Consider the following 25,899-nt stretch of genomic DNA (forward strand, 5'->3'; position numbering starts at 1 on the left):
CGAAATCGAGCGCTGCTCGACAGAACGCAGAGACTGATGGCCATGCGGGTTGCAAGCGCGTACAGGACCATTTCGTCGGAAGCAGTTGGCGTCATAGCCGGAATGATCCCCATCGGCATCACACTGGAGGAGGACACCGTGCGCTACACCCGGAGAGGCACGAGAGGTATCCGGGAAGCTGCGAGAGCCGAATCGCTGGCAAGGTGGCAACGTGAGTGGGACACCACGGAGAAAGGCAGATGGACGCATCGGCTTATCCCGTCCGTATCCACGTGGGTGAGCAGAAGGCATGGAGAGGTCACCTTCCACCTCACACAGTTCCTGTCGGGCCATGGCTGCTTCAGGAAGTACCTGCACAGGTTTGGACATGCAGAGTCTCCTCTCTGTCCGGACTGCGTCGATTGCGAGGAAACACCGGAGCACGTGGTGTTCGCCTGCCCTCGCTTCGAGGCAGCGCGAAGCGAAATGCTGGCCATTATCGGAGCGGACACCAGCCCGGATAATGTGGTGCGAAGAATGTGCAGCGACATCGCCAAGTGGAATGCGGTCGTCGGAGCGGTGACGCAGATCACTTCGGCTCTCCAGCGGAAATGGAGAGACGATCAGAGGAGGAACGACTAGGAGCCTAGTCGAAAACCCACGAGTGTGGCTGTGAAGGAGAGCACGTTATGACGGTTGGCTCTACCAAATCGGTACACGTCTCGATGGTCCAAGGAGAGGGCTGCATATGACTAGCCGATCAAAAGCAACGCGATTCTTGGGCGCGGTTAAACCCTCGCATGGACTCATATGTATGTAGGACAGGAAATGGTTCTAGCACCCGGCATGGATCCTGTAAGTAGACTAGTGCAGAAAATGCAACGCCTCCCCCCGAAGTTATACCGAAAGGTGGTCCCGGGGGGACAAGGGCACGGCGTTCAAGGACTGGTTTAGTGGGTCGGGAAAACTCTTTTTTTTGTTTTCCCAACCCCACACTACCTGAGGAATGAATTCTCAGGTGTCTGGTAGCAGATTCCGACCTTGTAAAAAAAAAAAAAAAAAAAAAACACACACACACACACACACACACACACACACACACACACACACACACACACACACACACACACACACACACACACACACACACACACAGACATTTGTTCAGTTTTCGATTTTTAGTCGATAGGTATACATGAATATAGGTCTACGAGCTGTTTTTCAAAAGTTCATTTTTCGAGCAGGATTATAGCCTTACCTCAGTAAGGAAGGCAAAAATAATAGATACGAAAATTCTGCCATTTTTCGATATTCTTGAGACATGTCATTTTATGGGAAATTCGAATGCCTTTTCGAATCTGCAATAACTCTGAAAGGTATTTTTTTTAATTTTAGATCATTTTTCATTATTAAATTTCGTGTTTTTTGTAACTTTGGTAGGTTAATTTTCAGAGTGTAACAATGTTCTAAAACGTTGTAAACCAGAGAATTACAAGAAAATTATGTAAAAAATGGGGTTTCTTAAAACCACCACGAGTTATCGTGATTTTACAAAAAAAAATGAATAAGTTTGTTATCGCTGATCTTGGCCGTTTAAGGTGACACGAACGGCGTAACAAAGGGAAACAAGAAAAGATATTTTTTGTTCAACTTTTTCTTCTCTTCTAATCACTACCACTCGTGATTAGGGCTAGTGATTTTTCGCGATTTCACGGAAGCCGCGTAATCCTTGAAATTTGCCCTAGGTCATGAAATCTGATCAATGCCGTGAAATGCCGCGAAATCATGGTTAATTTTGTACTTTTTATTTATTTATTTTTTGAGGAAATTGATCATCTCTATCGATAAGCTGATTTTCACATGTAAACATACACCGAAATGACCTTTGATTGTAACATGCCATGGATAACACAAAGTGAAATTCAATGAAGGAAAACACAATTAGTTTAAGCTATTTTATTTTTCAATCTCTGTTAAATTTAGTAAATTAACAAGTTGCATTGTATAACTTGGGAAAAATTCAAAATGATTTGGATATTTTAGGTAGTACTAAAGTTTTGCCTTCCTCACCTCACTGAGGCAAGGCGAAAAATAAACTTCTTAAATACACCTCCTAGATAACCCTTCACGTATACCTATCGACTCAGAATCAAATTCTGAACAAATGTCTGTGGGTGTGTGTAGACATGATTTTTTTTGACAATAATTATAAAAAAATAAAAAGAAAAAACAATAAAAAGATTAATAAAACTCTTCAATCAATTTGTAAATACAACCTAAAATACAACATGAATGTGAGGAAGGCACCAACCACCTTAAGGTGGATCAAGTAACGTTTTTTATTTAATTTTAAATTTGAAATAATTTTATAAAAATCAAATTTTAAAATGTTTCTTTATATATTTTAATTTTTTTCTTATAATCAATACAAAATTATGCAAAAACTGTTACAAATAGTGATTTGACTAAACTTATTTCAAATATTCAAGTGCACACTTGTGATACGTCATACATGTTGTTGGAAAATGTGGAAAAAAAAATCTTGTTTTTCACAAATTATTGTTGATACACATTTTCTGAAGGCAATGCAATCTTTTGTTTTTGAAAATATACTGATTAAGTCGGTTAAACTATTGATTTTAGTCTATTTTAGTTTGTATGGAAATTCTGTGCACACTTGTGACACGGAGTACAATTTTACTTTCGAAACACACTTGTGACATGTGCTTTTCAGATTTTTGATTGCATTATTTACTGTATCTTTTAACTGGTATAACTAAATTAGTTGAAACTTGGAGCGTTTGTTAAGCGATAGTATACGAACTTATTGCTTCAAAAATTTTGGCTCTACCATTAATAGTTTTGAAAACATTTATCAACAAACTTTAAAAATCGATTTTCTCGAAAAGTACTAAATATGGAGTTTTTTTTGAAAAGGTCCAATAAACCAAATTTTACATTTTTTGCTTTTTGGGTGTTTTTGAAACCACCTTGAGTCAGGGGTATTAAAAAACACCCAAAAAGCAAAAACTTAAAATTTGGTTTATTGGACCTTTTCAAAAAAAAACTCTAGAAATGGTCGTTGTCACAAGATAGCATACAGCTGACGATATGTTTGCATTTATTTTAAGCTGATTTACGAGTACCGTGATATTGTCATGAAATTTCAATGTTTTGTAATTAGCATGCCACGAAATTTAAAAAAAAGCCGTGAAAAAACAATAGCCCTACTCGTGATTGTTACAAGCAAACCGCCTTATGCTTATACAAAAATTTTGTTAAAAAAAATCTGCGAAGTCACAAAAAATACGAAATTTTCAAATAAATTATGCTCTAAATAGAAAATTCTCTTTTCTTAGTTACTGCAAATTCGAAAAAGACATTAAATTTGCCATTGAATGAAAAGTGGCAAAAAATTACAGTCAACTAAAACCAGAATCATTGAAACTATTTTTGTATTTTTTTTCGATGAAATATTGAAATTGCCATTGATTCGGGAGACCAATTATAAGTAAAAGTTTCTTAGACACCAAATTTCCAAACCATCAAAATTTTAGACTGAAAATTATTGAGAAACACGTTTTTTTTGTTTATGTTCAAAAACGGAAGCTTAATTTTTCAGCACTTGTTTTGAAAAGTTATACTTTTAACATTGTGGTGTGGTACTTTTTTTTGGAATGTGGTATGATACTCGATGCAAAACTTGATATTTTCAACACTCGTCGTATTTACGCTTCAAGCTGAAAAAAATCTTTTTTTTTTGCAAAACCTACAATTACAAAATGAATTATGTGCCCCTTTGGCTGAGAATCCTGTACACCAATCTCAATCTATATTCAAATAATTTTACTTTAAACAATGACTCATAAAAAGCGCAACTTTAGAATTTTTAAAATAAAACCTTTGTCCTTCAATTGGCCGTAAATGCCATGTCATTTTCCACCGCCTCCTTGGACAAACAAAAACCGCACCAATTCCGAGTTAATCATCCTCTAGCCATCGGAGAATTACGTTGCCTCGCGTGACTCCCGCTCAGCTCGGGTGTGCTTCTAATAAAACTTTCCAGTTTATGACTATTTCGATGAAGCTCCTCGGAGCTCCAAGTTGTGTAGAATAGTGTGACACAGTTTTCTCACTGCCATAAAAATTTCCGTTCTTTTTTTTTTCTCTTCCTCTAACTTCCTGATAAACTGCAAAACTATACACATTTTCCAACGGTTGGTCGGACAAAACTGCGCGATCTCGTGCCACCACAAATTTGACCCAGTTTTTTTTCTCAGTTTAGTTTGTGGATTTTTCGTTTCCGGTTCAAGATATCCCCGGTAGGTTATAAAGAACTGCTCAACAAGTGGCTCCACCACACCGCGTTGAGATGTGTCGTGTCTGGTGACCCTGTGTCAGTTTGGGCACCTCCAACCTCCAACATGGCTACTAGTTTCGATAAATTAAAATTAAAATGCACGGAAATGTGCGGTGACTTCGTGCTGCCCGGTAGTTATCGTAAATTCGTTTCAAACCATTAGTCCTGGTCCCGGGAGGAGGCCACATTCCGGAAATTTGACTGCACAACGTGGAAACGGTCCTGAGTTGTGGTGGCTAAAGAACAGAATAATTTACGGTCACGCCCTGGGTCACGTAGCCCCCCTTTCTTGTGGTTGATTACAAATTGTTGACTGTCACTTGCGGGGACTATTCCATTCCAGCGGGTCAGAGATAGATCTTCCAGGTTGCGCTGGGTGGAGTTAATGGAAATTAATTAATATTTTCCTATCCACTAATGGTGCGAAGCACAAAAAAAAAGTGTGCCTGTGATTAATGTAACGCCGTTACACCGTAATCTTGACTCACCCTTTGACAAATACATCTCATTTCATAGTTTCCCAAAGGATGGTGCCAACAAGGTGACACAAATTACGCCACCCCTGATGACGGCACTCTGTTACGGGAAGAGAAAGATATCTACAGCTAAACGGGGAGGAACGTAACGTAACCGAGCGATGTAGCACATGCAGAGAAATGCTACGAGCGTGAAATTAATTCTGCAAGCCGACTGATTTATGAGGTCATAGCATTTAACACGTATGCAGCAACTATCCGAACAGCAGCTTCTTGGCAGAAACTGAGTGTGAACTAAGTTTAGATAAGAGAACTTGTGGTATACTTACGGTATACATTTTGCGACATTTTTTTAATTTTCACGTACAATTTTAGTATGACAGCTGTAAAAATTTTATGGAAAATGTTATGGACAAACTTATGATGGCTTTTTCGAGCATACGGAAGGTATGAAAATAGTATCAGCCAGATTGAAAAATGCATAAAAAGAGATGGTCAAAATCTCAGAGAGTGTCTTTCCTTACAAGTTCGCGTTATTTTTAAGCTCTTCAGAAATTCCCCGGATATTATAAATTATATAAAATTATAATTTTTAAACAAAAGTTTGGAAATGACCATTAAACATATTTTTCCTGAATTTAAGAGTAAGTAAAACATAAAAATAAAATTGATCTCATTGATACTTCCAAATGTAAAATATATTATTGTATATAGAGCCAGTTATTAACACTGGAACGCCCAACGCATGTCCAACTTACACGGACGCCCAAGCCTCCCAAAAAAGTTGGAACGGTAACTTCAACACGCCCGTTCTCGGGCATAACTCAACCAACCGGGACGATTCTTGTTCCCAGTGATATGTAAGAATGTCTAGATGATCCTAAAATTTTGCAGAACTTGATTTGAACAAATCTGTAATTTCTGCGACCGAAAACATCGTTCCAACTTTTTTAAAACGACTGCCTTCGCGGAATTTTCGGCGAATTTTTTTTTTACACGCGAAAAAAAAAGTTGGAACGATGTTTTTGATCGCAAAAATTACAGATTTGATCAAATTAAGTTCTGCAAAGGTCTAGAATCATCTAGACATCCTTACAAATCACTGGAAAGAAGAATCATCTTGATTGGTTGAGTTATGCCCGAGAACCATTGAGTTGAAGTTACCGTTCCAACTTTTTTGAAGCCTTGGGCGTTGGAATGTTAACATATTTTTGTTAGTTTTTTTTTTTTGTAATCTAAATATTGTTGTATCTCAAAGCCGTTGCATTGTGTCAAAAAAAAATCGAAGACAAACTTGTAGAAAATGTGACAGACTTTTTGGAATAAAAAACAACAGTGAAATAAACTGACCGTCACATCAGTTTTTTTTTTATTTTCAAGTTTACAAGTCAACATGTAAAGGTGAACCAACGATATATTTTTCTTTTAAAATTTGTGTGTAAATATTCTCGGATGTTTGAAATAGCCTCACAAAAAGTTCAGGATGTAATGTCTCTCCTAAAAAATTGCTAAAATCATTTATTTATATTTATTGAAAAATTGTTAAAGCATCAAAATATTCAAAAATGAATTTCAGGAAAACAAAAATTTTGTTTCGAAAGTTATCTTAAGTCTAATCCTTGTTGGAAAAACAGAAGATATGGCTTTTTTGTGTTTTTTTTCTGCCATTTTCTTATGTGAGTAGTGACGAGCGGGAATGCCCGAGAAAAAAATCCCTGGAAATTTGCCATTTTTGAGCCTCCTGATTCCCGGGAAATTTGGTCGAGACTCCCGGGATAAGAGTTGCATAAGAGTTTCATAACATTTTATGTTATCATAACAAAATTTTTTATTTGGTCTGATATTAGTTGAAAGCCAAAACAACTTAGGAATAACATTTTTTGATATGGAAGAATACCTCAAACTGTTATTGGGATGATCAGATTAGTTGTTGAAATAACAAAAAAAGTAACAAAGATTTGTTCGAAGAATAACTAAAATTGTTATTGATCATTTATTACAATAACAATCCAATAACAAAAAAAAATCATAACGACAAATAACAAGTCTTGTTATGAATAACATAAAATGTGATTGGCCTAGTATTTTCAAATAACAAAAAATAATAACAACGATTTGTTTGAAGAATTATTAAAAATATTTTTAGGTCTGTTATAATAATAACAATCCAATAACAAAATAAAAATCATAGCGACGAATAACAAATCTTATTATAAATAACATAAAATGTTATTGGCATAGTATTTTCAAACATCAAAATATGTTATTCCCAAGTTATTTCCGTCTGCTCGGGACAGCCCAGAAAAAAAAACCAAGCTACCCGAGCAGACGGAAATAACTTGGGAATAACATTTTTTGATATTAGAAAATACTAGGTCAATAACATTTTTTGTTATTTATAACATGATTTGTTATTCGCCGTTATGATTTTTTTGTTATTGGATTGTTATTGTAATAACAAATTTATAACATTTTGAGTTATTTTTCGAACAAATCTTCGTTATTCTTTTTTGTTATTTTAACAACTAATCCGATCATCCCAATAACAGTTGGAGTTATTTTTCCATAACAAAAAATGTTATTCCAAAGTTGTTTTGGCTTATCACCAATATCAGACCAATAACAAATTTTGTTATAATAACATAAACTGTTATTAAACTCTTATGCGAAAATGGATTTTGCAAGAATATTCCATAACGCTTTTTGTTATTTTAACAGTATTTGTTATTGAAATGGCATGAATTTTGTTATTACCGTCTGCCCGGGTAGTTAAAATAAGTAGACTTCTTTCCTTCCAGTTTATTTCTAAATTTAGAGACATGTAGTTTTGAGTTTCAAAAAGGCACAAAAAATCAATTATTATTTTAGTAAATAAAACTCTGGCATTTTGTATATTGTTAAGAAACGCGTATTGTTGTAATATTCAATAAATTTACCATGAAACTGTAAATATTCCGTTACTGCTCATTAACATTTCAGAATAAAAAAACAACTTTCAAATGTTGCTTAGGATTCTAAGTTGTTACAGCAAAAATTTCGATCTCAGATCAATATTTAAACTGTTGATTGCGTTTTGTAAAAATAATCAAATGACAAGTTGATTTCTACAATCAACAACTACGACACAGAAAAATTCACAAAAAATAAGCAAAATCTTTCAGTGAGAATTTAGAATTAAAAAAAATCGTTACAGTTATGAGTCCAAACCATTGACACATACCGTTGAACTGAACTTGTACTAGCAGATTTGGAAAGCTTTTTCAACAAGAAGAGAGTATTTACAAAGTAACAGATTTTTATATTAAACTTACATTGTGAAGAATAACTATGACTTAATAATATAAAATTCATGCACATATTTTCAATTTGTCATAATTCTTTCAAATATGAGTAAAAAAATCAATATTCTTGCAAGAAAAATAAAATTCCTGGTTCTCGAGAATTGTCACCCTCTATAATGTGAGACTCGATTATTCAGTCTCGAAAATATTTTTACCTGGATAGTAAATTAGCTTACATCAATAAGCTTAAATTCACATTTCTTGAAAATTATACCATTGTTATGAAAAATCTGCCCAATGCATAAAAAAAAAGAATTTCGAATGTTTTTAAGGAAAATTATTTTATATTTTCGATTTTGGGCCTAAACATTGCATCACCAGCCAAAGGAACGCACCGGCCACGCTATGTCCCAACCCGGCCAGAACGTAATCTGTTATACGTTGTATTGTTGTTCTCTGCTCGTTGCGGCGGTAGCACAGTGCAGCAACGTCGGATTTGATGAAATCCACTGCGGAATCCACCGAGCAGCAGCTGCACATTTCTGTTGTACAATGTCGTCCCCCTTCTGCCTAGTGGGACCATGTGGGACTCAATTTCGCAAACCTTGTTTTTGCTGTCCCATTAGAGGACGGTCGCAACATGTTGGTAGAAAGTTACAGAATAATTATTTCTGGGACGGCACGGATTACCGAAGCGAAGCGGGCATTGTGTGTTTTGGTTTGCGGAATTTAGACGGGACGAATTTGGTTGAGCAATTCTATTAATTCTGCCACAACATTTGAGAAACATTAAAGAAGTCAAAAAAATTTACTAAAATTTGTTGTTAATTTGGTTCGCACTTGGTTCGCACAATACAATTACAGGCAATAGAAAAAAACAACAGTAAACTTTGCCCTATGTCGCGACCCAATTAGTCACAAACTGTACAGGCAACTATCGGTAATTACGCGAGTCCTCATATCGACAAAACATGTGCATAAACAGGACCATTACCAGGTCCATTTTCGAACCCGCCATCGCACCTACTGTGAACAGTGCTTTGGTAACACGGTTCGACATTATTTTTTAATTTAAAATTGGAAATTAACTTGAAATAATCACATGATAATTTTGAATTTAATTTTGGAATTAAATATAGTTTACTTAGGTAATAAAAATTCAAATTTAATTAGAAAGAAAAAAAAATTAATATTTAATTTGGTATCAAAATAAAACCTCGACAAACTTTGTCGGACTGAGTAATGTGCATTGAGGGGGAGTTGTGCTTTTAATACCGAGTCAAAGTTGTTGCAACTCGGGTCAGCCGACCTGAACTATAGTCGTGGGTTGAAGATGTGAAAGCTACGATAATGGTGCAAAACAAGAACGCCCTCTTTTGCCCTTATGTGGTTTATGTACTTTGGGGGCGGTTATTATTTTAAATTGAACTTTACAATTTTTTAAATAAGAAAAAAATAATATTAGTTTAATTTGATACCGAACTTTCCGTTGAATTCCGTGCAGTAAAACTAACTTAACTGAATAGAGTTTAAATTGAATTGCACCAAAAACTAATATAAAATTCACCATACGATCGACAAACTTCGACAAAATATTCGTCCGGATCTGCCCCAGTCAGAATATAGTTAGAAAATAGGCCCACCGCCACCAGCACCACCACCCGCCCACAAAATGCCATAATTGCACAAAATCCAGCGGGCTTTAGTCAGTGGAATTTAATTATTTCCACAATTTATGGCCGCTCGACATGCAAGAGGTGCATAACCTCCACCAACACAAAATGGGCCTATTGAAGGTGCATTATTGCCTGCTTGCTGCAGGTAAAGTGCGGGGGTTTTTGTTATCCTCGGTTTGGACCGGAAAATTTTCCGCATAGTTTGGTGGGTGGGGAAGTAGTTTTTACAAGGAAAATGAAATGAAGAAAAATCCCATTAAAACGTGATCTAGCAACCCGTGGGTGGACTCTCCACCGTGTAAATGCAGTTTGAAGAGGTGAGGGATAACACTTAAATTACGTTTTAAAAAGATTTAATTTTTATTTTTTATTTAACCACAAAACTAAACGTAACATTTTTTTAAATAAAAAAATACCAGTCTACGTAACTCTCGAATGACCCCCCACAAGGATGCGCCCCTCGTGCTGATGATGCTTGACGGTTTAGATGGAGCACAAAGCTATTTGCCTGCATTTCGGGGAGCTTTTCGTGTCTTTGGTCCATAGAAAGGGTTGATGGCAATCAATGCTTCGGGGAGAAGGGGGAGTGCACTTGCGGTTTCCAGGAAATTCCCATTATTTAGGTCAATGCGGAGAGAAAATAAATCTCCGTCCAATTTACAGCCCGGATTTTGAGGGTGGTCAAGGGAGAGGAATTTTCATTACAGGAAGCAGAACTGAAGAGTCATGTCAGATTGTTTTTCAATTTTACTCAAGGAAATTTCTCTTTGAAAACAATAAATACAAATATATTTAATTTTCAATAATTTAAACTGCTAACAAGAATGACGAAAAATGCACTAAATTTAAACTTTAACACAAATTTAATAAACGGCTTGATTATTCAAGTAAACACTAAGCTCGAATTTTGTCACCACAATTCCCTCCACCACACGATGCCCACTAATCCTCTCAACCGTGCCAGGTAAATCGCTTCTAAGGCCTGTATTAAATATTTACAGTTTAGGCGTGTCTTGGCGTATGATCCCACCACGCCACCAGAAGCCGCTTAGAGTGCATAAATTCGTCCCTAAATGACGCTCGAGCGTGTTGCTGCTCGACACTTCACTGGCACTAGAAGCATCTGCTGTAGGCAAGGTTTGGGGATAATAAACGCAGAGCATAGTGACAATTTAGGTGGGAAAATAGATTATCAAAATGTGCATTTTGCTGAACTTGCTAAGCAATCTTTTCAGGCCTTTTTTAATATTTTTAAATTTTTTAATTTTTTAGGTTTTTTGCCTGCTTTACTGAAAAAAATAACTAGAAAAAACAACTTAGTAGAACTGACCCAGCTTCATTTGTTCACAGGGTTGTTAATGAGTGCTAGAAAAAAACTATCATTTCATAACTATCAACCATCAAAATATCAGAGGGGATATCGACCGCCATCAAAGCTTGAAAGTTCTCTTCTATTATTTCGTGATTATCAGCAAGAACATTCTCTTTCTAACTCTCCTTCTCTCTCCTTTGTTCTCGCACACTCGCCGAAGATTCTTTTGTTCTCTCAAAAAAAAAACCTCAATTGAAGATCGCGAGATAGGAACCGACCTCTTTGCACTGCTTTTATTTGTGACTGAATACTTTTATTGTGTGACGGCTGATGAGGGGAGATGATGGTGGGAATGAGAGAGAAAAAAAAATAGTCACATGGGATTGTGCTGGGAATCTTGCAACGGAAAGAAAAGCGGTGAATGTTGGGAGATGAAAATTCGTGCATGATAATTTTAGTCGGTGAGAACTGAAGGTTTGATTTTTTTACAACCCTGTTTAAACATATTGACTCAGAAGAAAATTCTGGGGAATTGCATGTGCGTGTTTAAATTATGCAATAAATTTTCTCGGCTATGGCTGAACGAATTTTGCCCCGATGTCGATGTCTCGGATGTCGTCTTCACATTTGATCTCTTGAGGATCTCTATTTGGAAGCAACCTTTTCTAAGCTTTTTTGCAGGCATTTGGTTGTATCCGAATGCAATCAGGAAACATTTGCAATTAATTTTGTGAACACACTGGGGTGTGTTAAGTATTTTGTACATTTGACAAATGGTCGAAAAAAGAATAGTTCTAATGGACAAAGGGTTAAAAAACAAAAGGTCGAATGGACAAAAACGTTGAATGGTTAAAAAACATTGAATGTTTCAATGGACAACACGACGTAGAAAAATAAAATAAAAAATCAAAACCCCAAAAAAATATCAAAAAACATATTTTTTAAAATGAACAGAAAATTGGCACAAAAGTGTCTTTTCAGTGAAATCACTGTATCTCGCCAAAAGTTCATTTTAGTTTGAGGTTCACATTGATTTTTATGTATAATTGTCCGGGAACATGATGGTGATAAAATAAAAAAAATTAAAATATAAGGAATTGGTCAAAACTGAATTTTAATACTTAAAACGTTAAAATATAATATACGGGGGCACTTAAGGGTTAAAATTTTATTTTTATCAAATTCTGTTAACCATCGATAGATGAATGTTCCCTCCAGGTTTGGTCCAAATCGGAGAAGGTCGAGTCCAAAAGTGTACTCAGTTGACATGGAATGACCCACATACAAACTTAAGAAAAAGTAAGCATTTGTTGAAAAATAAATAAACATTGAGAGTTTGATTGAATACTTCTCATTTACGAAAATGAATAACTACATATGTTTGAAAGAATAGACAATCTCACAAAAAGAGAAAAAGTAATAAAACTATTCAACGAACCCTGAGCAGACGGAAATGACTTGGTAATAATTTTTTTTTATATTTAAAAATTCTAGGCCAATAACATTTGATGTTATTTATAACAAGATTTGTTATTCGTCGTTATGATTTCTATTTTATTGGACTGTTATGTCAACAAATCTTTGTTATTTTTTTTTGTTATTTTAGCATTTAATCCTATCATATTACAGTTGAAGTTATTCTTCAATAACAAATTTTTTTATTTATAAGTTGTTTTGGCTTTCAATCAATATCAGACCAATTACAATCTTGTTATGATAACATAAACTGTTATTAAACTCTTTTTCAAAAATGGATTTTTCAGGAAGATTGTATAACACATTCTGATATTTTAACAGTATTTGTTATTGAAATGACGTGAATTGTGTTGTTTCCGTCTGCCCGGGACAGCTCAAAAGTTTTTTTTTTATACGGGTCAGTTTATTTGCAGAAGAATACACTTTGAATATTTTGACAAATTACTTTTAATTTTTTCTCAAAGAATTTTTGAACGATTAAACTCACAAATATTTATATTGCAAATAAAATCATACATTCGACTAAAAGAAAAACTCTCAAAATAATTAAACTATTTATGTTTCAAAGATTTTTTTCCATACGACTAAAAAACATGTTTGTTTGAATGAATAGATAAATTACAGATGATGAAAAAAATATCAAAACATTTCTCTACAAACGATTTAAAAAACTGTTCGCTTAAAAAAATTACAATATTTAATGAAATTTTTGCCATTTTTTGATATTTTTCCAATTTCGACTTTTTTATCTTCTTTTTATTCGTCTCTCTTTTTATTCGTCTTTCGACAATTGAGAAAAGAATAAGAGTAGATGTTAAGATTTTTTTAGTTTTGACAAACTTAACATTTTAAAAGTTCAACTTGAAACAAACCTGAAAAAATCTCCAAAATTAAGGCTACCAACTCTTGCTGAGCAAAAATCCGTACACTTTGCCGATATGACACCATGGTATAACAAAAACTGTCTATGAATTATTTATATAAATTAAATTTAATAAATTTGAGAATTAAAAACATAAAACTGTGTCGTTTTTAGAGCTAACAAATTTCACACGTTGCACGTTTAAAAGTATTCATAAAATAAAACGTGATTGGAATCAAATCGTTATGTTCTTCAATGTTTTTTGTTAAACGTTTTAAAGTTTACAAAATGTCAAGTTTGCTTTTACGAATAATACCGTTCTTAGTGTTTTCACGAACACTTTTCCAGAGTTTTTTTTATTGAAAAGGTCCTATAACATGTGAAACACAACAGTTTATAGGACCTTTAAAAAAACTCTAGATTTGTTGATTCAAATGTTCAAATGTTTTCACAAGTTTTAGAAAGCCTTTGGAAATGGATAAATATATATAGTAAGGAATTTCTAAAAGAACAATTCTAGAGTTTTTTTTAAAGGTTAAAAAAGACAATAGTTCAAAAACTCTAGAATTATTGATAATCAAGTTTTAATTGAGGAAACCCAGGAAAACTCTCCCTTTTTAAATCAAACTCACAGAAAAATAAAAATTTCTACACACAAAAAAATATTTCCGAATGTTACATCATTTATGATGTAACCCTTTTGCACGTCATTAAACATTTAAATTTAAATGCAATTTGATGTAAATTTGTAACAAATTATACGTAAAAACATGATTTTACGTGTGATTCAACCGTTTACGTCGAATCTTACGTTAACATCAATTGAGTTTACATGTAATTCATTTTTTCCGTGTCAAGTAAATCCACATATTCTTTCTGTGTAGTTAACAAAAGCTTCAACCAAATCAAAAAAGCAATTCAATGATTAAAAAGTTGTTAAAATTCCGTACAAATCCGTATTATGCGTAAAATTCCCTACAAAAATTCCGGCCTGTTAAAAATCCGCGAAGAGGTTCGAAAATCCGTATGGTAAGGAAAAAATCCGTACAGTTGGTAGCCTTATCCAAAATAAAATAAAAACCTTAACGGTCATGTAACACCCACTACTTTTCAGTTTTCTTTTTGTAACTTCTACCGCTAGGCACAAAAATCATCGCCAGCTGGAAACTGAATTTATACCCTTCTCCAAAATGATATAAATTGCCCAAAAAACTTTTCTGCCAAAAAAAACCCACAAATAAAAGGTTATTTCTTCCTCTCGCAAGAAAGACGAACTTTTCCGGAACTTCCGATGCGCTCGTAGTGCACTTCTGTCATTTCACTTCTTTTTGTTAGTTTGTGCTGTGGCAAGAAGCTAAGTTTGGGAAATTTAGTTCATCTAACGAAATTTATGAACCTTTTTGACTTTTTTTGCCAAATTTTTGTACGACTTTCCTCCAACTTTTACGTCCAAACATTTTTTTTCAGATTTCAGCATTTTCAATGTTTACAAAAGCAAAACTCGACCAATCGACAGTTGCCACAGTTAATAAATTGCTGTCTGAAATGGCCGGAAAAAGTGACATCTTTTTGCAATTTTCCCAACTGTGGGAAAAGTTTTCCCCTGCAACGTTTTCCTCCTACGGCTTGCGGACAAAAAGTGGTGGGATCATGTGATTTCTAAAGAGCACCGCACGGGGATGTTTCCCCACAAATGATGACCCCACGCTGCACTGCACCAGCAGCAGAAAAGTCACAAAGCTGTGTCCGGTGCCAATTTTCACACCTGCCTATAAAACTTGAGTTTTCACCACATTTTACCACGTGTGTGAAAAAAAAAACGAAACTATTGGCACTACGCCCCCCGGGGCATGGCCTTCCTCTAACGTGGGATTTCTGCTCCAGCGCCTCTGACGAGACAGGAGAAACCGGGACCGACGTTTTACTTCACCATCCGATAGAAGCTCAGTGGATAAGGCGGGAATCGAACCCGCGTCTCATAGCATCATCGGGATCGGCAGCCGAAGCCGCTACCCCTGCGCCACGAGACCCACCACGTGTGTGAATATACACTGAAAAAAATTTGGAGAAAATTTCATATTAAAAGTATTCACAAATTTTTCGAAACGTAAAAAAAATCTCCCAAATTTTAAACAACCAATTTTTGAAATTTAATTTTACAAATCTTGCCTCATCGAGTGTCCACTACAGTACCCGCTACTAATTTGCGTTTTAATGCGTGAAAGCCGTAAACGCAGCGACTAATGACTTTTTGGCGCGCGCTCCCCCTGTTTCGCTCTCACTGCAAACCAGCTGTGAAATTTTGTTAAACAGCAACGGGAGTGTCGCAACGAGGTGTGCCAGATTCGTATCGTGAAGTTGCTTCTGACTTGCCGCCAGGCAATTAAGCAAATTGGTTGAAATTTCTTGCTGTAAAAAAATAAATCAATTCAATCGTTTAAAAAGACAAATCATAAAAAATTGCACTGATTTAGAAAAGGTCATAATTTCTACACAGATGTCAACATTTCTGTAGAGTCGTCGAGGAACAATAACTCTTATGAAACTGGAGTGCACTTCCGGAAGTGAAAGTTAAAATGACAAACTTTTAATTAATTTCAACTCACAGAGCACGACGTCCTTCCTCCCCCCAGCCACCAACTTGCTGTGATAAATGAACACATTTTCAGTCACTTTCTCAATACAAAAAACAATTCGGATGCTGCACCAATCGTTTCGCAATTTTTCGTTTTCCCCCTACCCAAGAAAAATGACAAGGGCACCCCCTTTGAAAAGTTTATTCCGGAACATTCGAGGGAGAGCGGAAGGCCATTGTTTATTCCGAAAATGGCAAATTGAAATCGATTTGAACCGGTGAAAAATGTCCGGTAAAATATCGCTCTTAAAAATAATGCCCGGTTTCTTACCTTTGCCTCACGGTTTCTAATGTTGAGCTTGATAAAGCTTTGGATGCGGTCGAGCGGGGAGGTAAAGGTCGGAAAATTCCAGAGTGAGAAAGCACCCGGAAGAAAAGCTTTTTATGTCCACTTCTTTGGCATTGTTGGGGCGATAATCCTTGCAGCACTGTTTTTAAGTTGGAAAAGTGACAAGAAGTCGAGCTACATCATTCTACTTTCAAAAGTGTCGAAGGTTAGAGTTGACGATCTGCAGTGGTTGAATGGTGTCATGGGACGGTTTCCACGCCATAACGACTGGCTAAATTTTTCGCCGATTAGTCGGATATGGTCATTTTGTTAATTTTGTTAATTTTGTTAATTTTGTTGATTTTGTTAATTTTGTTAATTTTGTTAATTTTGTTAATTTTATTAATTTTGTTAATTTTGTAAATTTTGTTAATTTTGTTAATTTTGTTAATTTTGTTAATTTTGTTAATTTTGTTAATTTTGTTAATTTTGTTAATTTTGTTAATTTTGTTGATTTTGTTAATTTTGTTAATTTTGTTAATTTTGTTAATTTTGTTAATTTTGTTAATTTTGTTAATTTTGTTAATTTTGTTAATTTTGTTAATTTTGTTAATTTTGTCAATTTTGTTAATTTTGTTAATTTTATTAATTTTGTTAATTTTGTTAATTTTGTTAATTTTGTTAATTTTGTTAATTTTGTTAATTTTGTTAATTTTGTTAATTTTGTTAATTTTGTTAATTTTGTTAATTTTGTTAATTTTGTTGATTTTGCGAATTTTGTTAATTTTGTTCATTTTGTTCATTATGTTCATTATTCATTTTAGTCATTTTGGCTAGCTTGTTGATTTTAGACCTTTCAGTAATTTGGGTCATTTTAGTCATTTCGGTCATTTTGCTAATTTTGGTCATTTCGGTTATTTTGATCATTTTGGTCATTTTGGTCATTATGGTAATTTTGGTCATTTTGATCATTTTGGTCATTTAGGTCATTTAGGACATTTAGGTCATTTTGGTCATTTTGGTCATTTTGGTCATTTTGGACATTTTGGTCATTTTGGTAATTTTGGTCATTTTGATCATTTTGGTCATTTAGGTCATTTAGGACATTTAGGTCATTTTGGTCATTTTGGTCATTTTGGTCATTTTGGACATTTTGGTCATTTTGGTCATTTTGGTAATTTTGGTAATTTTGGTAATTTTGGTCATTTTGGTCATTATGGTAATTTTTGTCATTTTGATCATTTTGGTCATTTAGGTCATTTTGGTCATTATGGTAATTTTTGTCATTTTGATCATTTTGGTCATTTAGGTCATTTCGGACATTTAGGTCATTTTGGTCATTTTGGTCATTTTGGTCATTTTGGACATTTTGGTCATTCAGGTCATTTTGGACATTTTGGTCATTTTGGTCATTTTGGTCATTTTGGGCATTTTGGTCATTTTGGTCATTTTGGTCATTTTGGTCATTTTGACTATTTTGATCATTTTGATCATTTTGATCATTTTGATCATTTTGGTCATTTTGGTCCTTTTGGTCATTTTGGTCATTTTGGTCATTTTGGTCATTTTGGTCATTTCGGTCATTTCGGTCATTTAGGTCATTTTGGCCATTTTGGCCATTTTGGTCATTTTGGTCATTTAGGTCATTTTGATCATTTTGATCATTTTAATCATTTTGATCATTTTGATCATTTTGATCATTTTAATCATTTTGATCATTTTGATCATTTTGATCATTTTGATCATTTTGATCATTTTGATCATTTTGATCATTTTGATCATTTTGATCATTTTGATCATTTTGATCATTTTGATCATTTTGATCATTTTGATCATTTTTATCATTTTGATCATTTTTATCATTTTGATCATTTTGATCATTTTGATCATTTTGATCATTTTGATCATTTTGATCATTTTGATCATTTTGATCATTTTGATCATTTTGATCATTTTGATCATTTTGATCATTTTGATCATTTTGATCATTTTGATCATTTTGATCATTTTGATCATTTTGATCATTTTGATCATTTTGATCATTTTGATCATTTTGATCATTTTGATCATTTTGATCATTTTGATCATTTTGATCATTTTGATCATTTTGATCATTTTGATCATTTTGATCATTTTGATCATTTTGATCATTTTGATCATTTTAATCATTTTGATCATTTTGATCATTTTGATCATTTTGATCATTTTGATCATTTTGATCATTTTGATCATTTTGATCATTTTGATCATTTTGATCATTTTGATCATATTGATCATTTTGATCATTTTGAGCATTTTGATCATTTTGATCATTTTGATCATTTTGATCATTTTGATCATTTTGATCATTTTGATCATTTTGATCATTTTGATAATTTTGATCATTTTGATCATTTTGATCATTTTGATCATTTTGATCATTTTGATCATTTTGATCATTTTGATCATTTTGATCATTTTGATCATTTTGATCATTTTGATCATTTTGATCATTTTGATCATTTTGATCATTTTGATTATTTTGATAATTTTGATAATTTTGATCATTTGATCAGTTTGATCATTTTGATCTTTTTGATCATTTTGATCATTTTGATCATTTCAATCATTTGATCATTTTGATCATTTTGATCATTTTGATCATTTTGATCATTTTGATCATTTTGATCATTTTGATCATTTTGATCATTTTGATCATTTTGATCATTTTGATCATTTTGATCATTTTGATCATTTTGATCACTTTGATCACTTTGATCATTTTGATCATTTTGATCATTTTGACGATTTTGATCATTTTGATCATTTTGATCATTTTGACGATTTTGATCATTTTGATCAATTTGATAATTTGGATTTTTTTTTGTTATTTTGTTCTTTGTTTCTGTTGAAATGGGCAATTATCGTTAAGGGGAATACAGTTTTTCTAGGGCAAAAATTCAATCCTGAAAAACTGATACGAATTAGAGGTGTAACGAAACTAGGCTGGTCGATTTGACATGGAAACTATATCAAATAAGAAAAAATATATGTTTTGATCAGCTTTAATAATTCATTCTTTAAAGTTTTCGATAAATTAAAAAAAAAACAGGAAGTTCTTTAACATTTATTACATTACATTTTTTCAAAACAACAATAATCTTTTCTTTTTCAGCAAAGCCTACAAGACTGGTGAATTAAAATTGTAATTAGCAACACAAGTATGCTGCTTGCATTGAATTTTCTGTTACACTTCACGAAAAAAAATGAGCTAACTCTAGCTTTTTTTAACGTCCTTTAGTACGGGTACTTCGTTGTTATAGTGGCAGGTTGACGCTTGGAGTTTTTAAAAGTTATTCGAAAAACGCAATTTATTATTTGACCTTAAAAAATGTTTAAAAAAATATTTTTCTGTTTGTTTTTTTGCTGGATGTTTGCAAATTTTCCAAGATAAACAAATCAAAAACATTCGTTACAAAAGTAGCTCGCGTCTTTCGGAGAACAATTGAGAAATTTTACTACATTTGTGGCAACATGATTCTTTACCTTGTGGCGAAATGGCAAACAGTTTGAAACGTCTGATCTGAAGCAGAGTTTTGAGCATCTGTGAAGCAATTGAAGCAGCACAAAATGGCGTCCCTAACTAATATTTTCTCAAAATACACGTTCGTCAACAGAGTACAGCACCGACGTTATGGAAAGATATATGCAACTTGCTTTAACGTGGTTTACAAAAATGTTAATTTGCAGCCAGTGATGCCAAGTGGCATGGGTAGAAGGATTTGAACGCTGTTTGCTCATTTCTGTATAATTAGGAGAATATAATTTTACAAAAAGAAAGCGAATAATGTGAGCATTAAAACGCAAAAAAAAATCATTTGTCTGTTTCCACTTATGTTTCAAAGTTTGATTTCCCACAACGTGATAAGGCAATGCCATTAAAGGGTTTAATAAAGTATAAAGCTACAAAATAATTTAAAAATACACTGACGCCGGCAATTTAATCGTTCCGGTAGATTCTCCGATCTCGTATTTTATTACTCAACTTAGCTCCCGCGTAAAACCAGCTGGCGAAGCAAAAGTATTTACGCTCCAATATTAATTGCACTTTAGAAGCTCATGAACCATAAAAAATGGCGATCTGATTCGAAGCCCCCGAAGACTCCCATAAAGCTTCACGCTCGATTCACGACCCAAACTTTACGACTTCCACTGCTGGATTTTTTTCATTTTTCCATTTTTTTCGATGTTGCTTCCACCTTATAACGTAAAATTACTACCCCCACTGTACCTAAATCGTACACTTCGCGCCTTTTGTGGGACCAAATTCGATTTGTAGTCCACACACCCCTTGGCACATTATCTATGGTGCCTCCTGGAGCATAAATTTGCGGCTTTAACTCCACTCTCAACGATGTAAAGCTTGTGGCCCGCAGAGGAGCGCATCGTTAGCACGTTTTTTGGCCGATTCAGAAGAATTTAAGCTTTTAAGGATGTTGGAATGCTGACTGGAAATGTAGTGAGTCTCCTGGTGGTTTAAGATATATCTAATTACCATTTTTTCTTTTTTATGTAAAATTTACCAAGAAATCATTCCAATATCCTTTTTCATGAGTCAGTTTGTTTTCATTCCACTGGCGTACTGGCGCCACCGACTCTGCCGTTTGGATGCTTCTCCCGCGTCCAAAGTATTGATAAGTGTCATCATTAGCAAGGTTAGCAGCGTGGCGTTCGCCATGACCCCAAATAAGAGCGGGAAACTTTTCCAATCAGTACACCACGTACGTACCACCTCTCACCACTCAGGGTGAAAATGAAGTGAGAAACCAAACAATGACACTGTTCTGTTAATTGTTGTGTTTTGTCCGTGGGAAGTTTGTCACAGCGTGTGGGTTCTATAAGTTATGAAGAGTTTGGTAAAGATAAAGTTCTGAGAAGGTGACAAATGAGATAAGGTTGTGTAGAAGTGTTAATTTGGATTTAACAAATATCTTAGAAAAATATCCACTTCCAAACATCTTTAAAAAAAATAATCAAAAGTATCATACAAAAGATTCTGGAATCGGTATCTTGACAACAGATTTTTTTTCAGCTTGTAGGTTAAAGAAACAAGCACACTTTGATAAAAAAGGCACAATTAATCACAAAAATTTGAGCAAAATATTTTTTTTTCAAAACATTTTTTTTAGATCAGTTTAAAAGAACCAAAAATACTACTTTTTGAGCTTTGACTCAACAAGGGGTCAACATATCTGGAGTTTTTTTTTAAAAGGACCAATAAACCAAATTTGCAGTTTTTGCTTTTTGGGTGTTTTTAGAACCGCCTTGAGTCAGGGGTATTAAAAAACACCCAAAAAGCAAAAACTAAAAATTTGGTTTATTGGTCCTTTTCAAAAAAAAACTCCAGATATTTGGTTTCACTGCCATTTTGGAAAACCGTCAAAATATGATATTTTTTTCGCGTGCGTGTGTATGAGAAGGTGCGGCTGGCTCTGACTATCTCGATGACAGCTAAGCCTGTCCGATTTCCGTCGGATCGTAAGATTTTTCGCGTTCGTTGAATTTCACCTGTTAATTACTAATTATTTTGGCTCTATCTTTCCACAGTCGCCAGTTTATGATTGAATTTTCATTTGTGCTAAACTCAACACAAAATAACCGAGAATAGTCTGATCCGCATCATCCGATTGTTTGCCTTGAGAATGTATAATACACCACCCTATTAAAAAAATTATGATTGATTATTGGTTCACATCATCATCCGCTGTGATGAATCCTGGCCATTACCCTTACCCACTTAAAAAATCCCAAGTAGAAGTAGTTTTTTTCCGGCACACGTGTGGGCACGTATTTAACCCACCTTTGGAACTAACATTCCCGTCCCATCCCCTCGAGATCTACAAACTGACATGGTGGGCGCCGTTGGTGTCCAACGACTGTTTCCTATTCGCACCGGCTCTAGTTTTGATGATCGTGATGTTTTATCTTTTCAGCGCATTCATGCATGCCTATGACCGGTTGTTTCGATAGGATATTATGGTCCTGGTCAGCAACGGAGAAAGACAACCAAGGGTGATTTCTCATGCTCATGCTTTGGAAAACGGTCATAATTGGATGTGAGATCAAAAAGTACAATTAACAGAATGTGTTTTAAGTGCACTGTTGTTTACCTCAAATCAATGAAAACTTTTTGGTAAAATTTTGCAATTTTAGTGTTTTTTTAAGTTTCTATGGTAGCCCAATCCAAAAAATATTTTTTCGAAGAATTCAGAAAATTTCCAATAAAATTGTCTAAGAAACTTTTATGATTGGACCTCCCGTTGCTTAAATACAGACCCAAACGTAAATATCTCAGCAACTATTCATCCGATTTTCAATATTAAAAAATAATACAATCGTTAAGTTGTCTAAACTTTTTGCTTAAAATATTAAGCGAATTTTGAATTTAACACTAACCTTTGAGAAGGGTTTAAAGATAAATTCGCAAAATATAACTTTCAGTGGATTTGCTTTAAGCGGTTCCCTACATCAAAGTTGCTGTAAATACTGTTGATTTTACATTTTTTGGCGATCTTTTTCAAAAAATATGATAGATTTTAAACAATGACAACTTTTCAGAATATTTTTTGTTTTGTTTATTCTCTGAATGCTATTCAGCAATTAGACATTAAGGATCCAATGCATAGTGGTTCCTTGGTCAAAATAATTAGACCCGTTTTTGTTGTTGTTTGATAATTCGGGTGCTTCTGACCAAAATAGGGTGGTCTAAAAAAATGTATTTTTCATCGAAATAATCACATCTTTTCAAAAAATCATGCACCCGGAACGTCTTAACCAATTACTGAGCGCCAATAATTTCGGACATGAGCTCTTTGGTTCGGAGACCTTCAGCAAGTGGAACATTCGTAAAACTCTTTCAAATATTCTGCTGGTTTTTTTTTGGATTTCAACACATTTTTCTTCAACAAGCCCTTCTTTTGGAAGGTGGCGCTTTATAACTGATTTGATGATTATTTAAAAAATGTGGTTTTTGCGAAAATCGAAGAAAACGATTTTGTTTGAACAACTTCATTTCGGATAGGAGAACCCTTATTGCCAAACAAAAAATACGGGTCTGATTATTTTGATCAGGGAACTCCCATGCCGAATTTGAGCCAAACTGGAGCACTTTTGATTTCGACCCTTCCTGATTAACTTGGAATGGCTGAAAAGTTGTCTTTTTTAATCCGGCAAAACATAACAAACATAAACAAAGAAATTTATATATTTTATTAAGCATCTCGATTTCTTGTGTTTGAACGAAAACGAAATTTAAGAAACTTCATTTTTAAATTTGTGTCTCGAAATCTAAATCGAAAAAATTCCAAAATTTGTGAAAAAGGGGGAATTTCCATATAAATTCCAACCTTTTCATGAAAAATCATACACTATTATTCTGTCGAAATGATAATACTTCAAATTAGAGGTGGGCAAAAAAAGAGCGAGCTGCTCAAAGAGCCAGTTCACTGAAAAGAGCGAATAAACCGTGGTTCACAAAAAAGAACCGCAGTTCTATTTTAAACTTCGGCATTCTGAAAGAACCGGCTCAAGATTGCATGACTTTGTTACAAATATAATTACCGTAAACCGGGGTGACTTTGATAGGATTTCAATTTGTTTTTAGAATATTTTCCAACAGGTAAGGTTTTTCTCAAGATTATTATTTTTAAAACATGTACTGGGGTAGACCACACAAAGTCCATGCACTATTTCGGAAAAAAAGTTTTTTCAATAATGGTTAGGAAAAAGGTTACGTTAAAAATTGAAATTTGTTAAAACTAGTTTTGTTTATAAAATTATCCATTTATATTGCATTTTATACTGAATTCGAAGCACGAATCACAAATTTTCACATTTTACATGAAATTTGTTCAACTGAAATTGCCTATAAATTTACAGAGTTTTTATAATTGTGTTTCAAAGATACACATTATTTATTATTTACAAACTTTTTTAACCTTCTCCTAGTGAAAAATTGTCCAAAGAATCCGAAAATTCATTCCGTTTTCCGATTAAAAATCATGTTCATTGAGAAAATCATGACACTTTGAGAAGTTTAAAATAATGACTTTCATCAACATTTTCTTAACTATAGTTAACTAACTTTTTAAACTTGTCAAAATTTTATGAAAAGTTCTTCTTGAGGTACTTTGAACACTTCTCTACCACGGTCAGTATGTTTCTAAACCATTCCTTACGTATTTAAATTGTACTCTTCATTTTACGGAAAAATCGCAAACCTATCAAAGTCACCCCGGCTATCAAAGTCACCCCGTTTTACGGTAATTGAATTGCCGAAAAAAATGTAGTATTAAAATTGTTTTTGAGAATTGAAAATGCAATTTCAATTTTTAAATGCATATAAAAATTAATTCCAAAAGTAAATGATTTTTTAAACAACATGAAAAAAAACTTTTCACTTTACAACTGATTGTACATTAAAGTACTACTGGAATACAAATTTGAGCATTTTGTAACTGCATAATTTGTAAAATATTACCAAAAATCTACTGAATAGTTTAGAGGTTTTGGAAAAAAAATCCGATAGAACTTTAGCGTTTATAGACTTCACCAATTAAATCAGAATGTAGAAAAGAGTTCACAGAATATTTCCTTTAAATAAAATATCAGCATTAGTTCAATTCTTGCTGAAATTAACGCAATTTTAAAATTATTAGCAATTTTTCCAACATCCTAGATTTTTGGCATGCAAGCCATTCAATTACTCGAATGTTTAGGTTCGAGTAGAAATCTTGACATAGAGACCGCCAGGACCTTCACAGAAAAAAAGTTGAATTTTGGAATGTTGAAAATTTGGTAGGTTGAATATTACCTCATTTTTGAATAATATTACATAAAAAATGTGTAAAAATGTGAACCTGATGAATATTCATCAGAAACTGATTAAAACTCATCATTTTCTGAGGTAAAATTAATCATTTTTTTTGACACAAAATCTGTCACCATTTCCTGATGAATATTACCATAATTTTTTTTCTATGTATGGTTTTTAAGGTTATCTTCTCGTTTTCGGTTTTCATTTTTTTAAAGCATAATTTGTTAAAGTCCAATGTGAAATAACTTATAAAATCACACGATTCTTTAAAAAAAAACCTTTTCATCGAAATTTTGATAAAGAGCGAACGAGCCGTTCAAATGAGCGGCTCTTTTCAATGAGCGAACAAAAATGAACGGCTCCTAAAAAAGAGCGGTTTTGCCCACCTCTACTTCAAATAATGAAATTGTAAATATTTTATTGTATTTTTTCAAAATATTTTTTGATTGAGTAAACAATATTTTCTATGAAAATTGATGTAATAAATTTATCGCCCACACAGTAAAACATTGTGTAAATTTGGAAGGTTGTATAATACCTCTCTTATGATGTAATTTTACCTCAATTTAGACTGAAAAAATGACATTACAACAGAAAACTGGTGAAATTACACATTTTCAGAGGTAAAATCACACATTTTTTTCTGACATTAATGATGTACCCCTTCCTAGATGTAATATTACCATGATTTTCTTTTCGGTGTTCATTTGAAAGCTTTTG

General features: G+C 33.7%; 1 protein-coding gene across 1 annotated transcript in view; it reads right to left on the minus strand.

The window, feature by feature from the left end:
• Positions 1-25,899, minus strand: part of LOC120419721 (uncharacterized) — a 398,162-nt gene that overhangs the window by 180,032 nt on the left and 192,231 nt on the right. The gene's annotated exons all lie outside the window — the stretch shown is intronic.

This window comes from Culex pipiens, chromosome 3 (assembly GCF_016801865.2).
Source record: "Culex pipiens pallens isolate TS chromosome 3, TS_CPP_V2, whole genome shotgun sequence".
NCBI classification, from domain to species: Eukaryota; Metazoa; Arthropoda; class Insecta; order Diptera; family Culicidae; genus Culex; species Culex pipiens.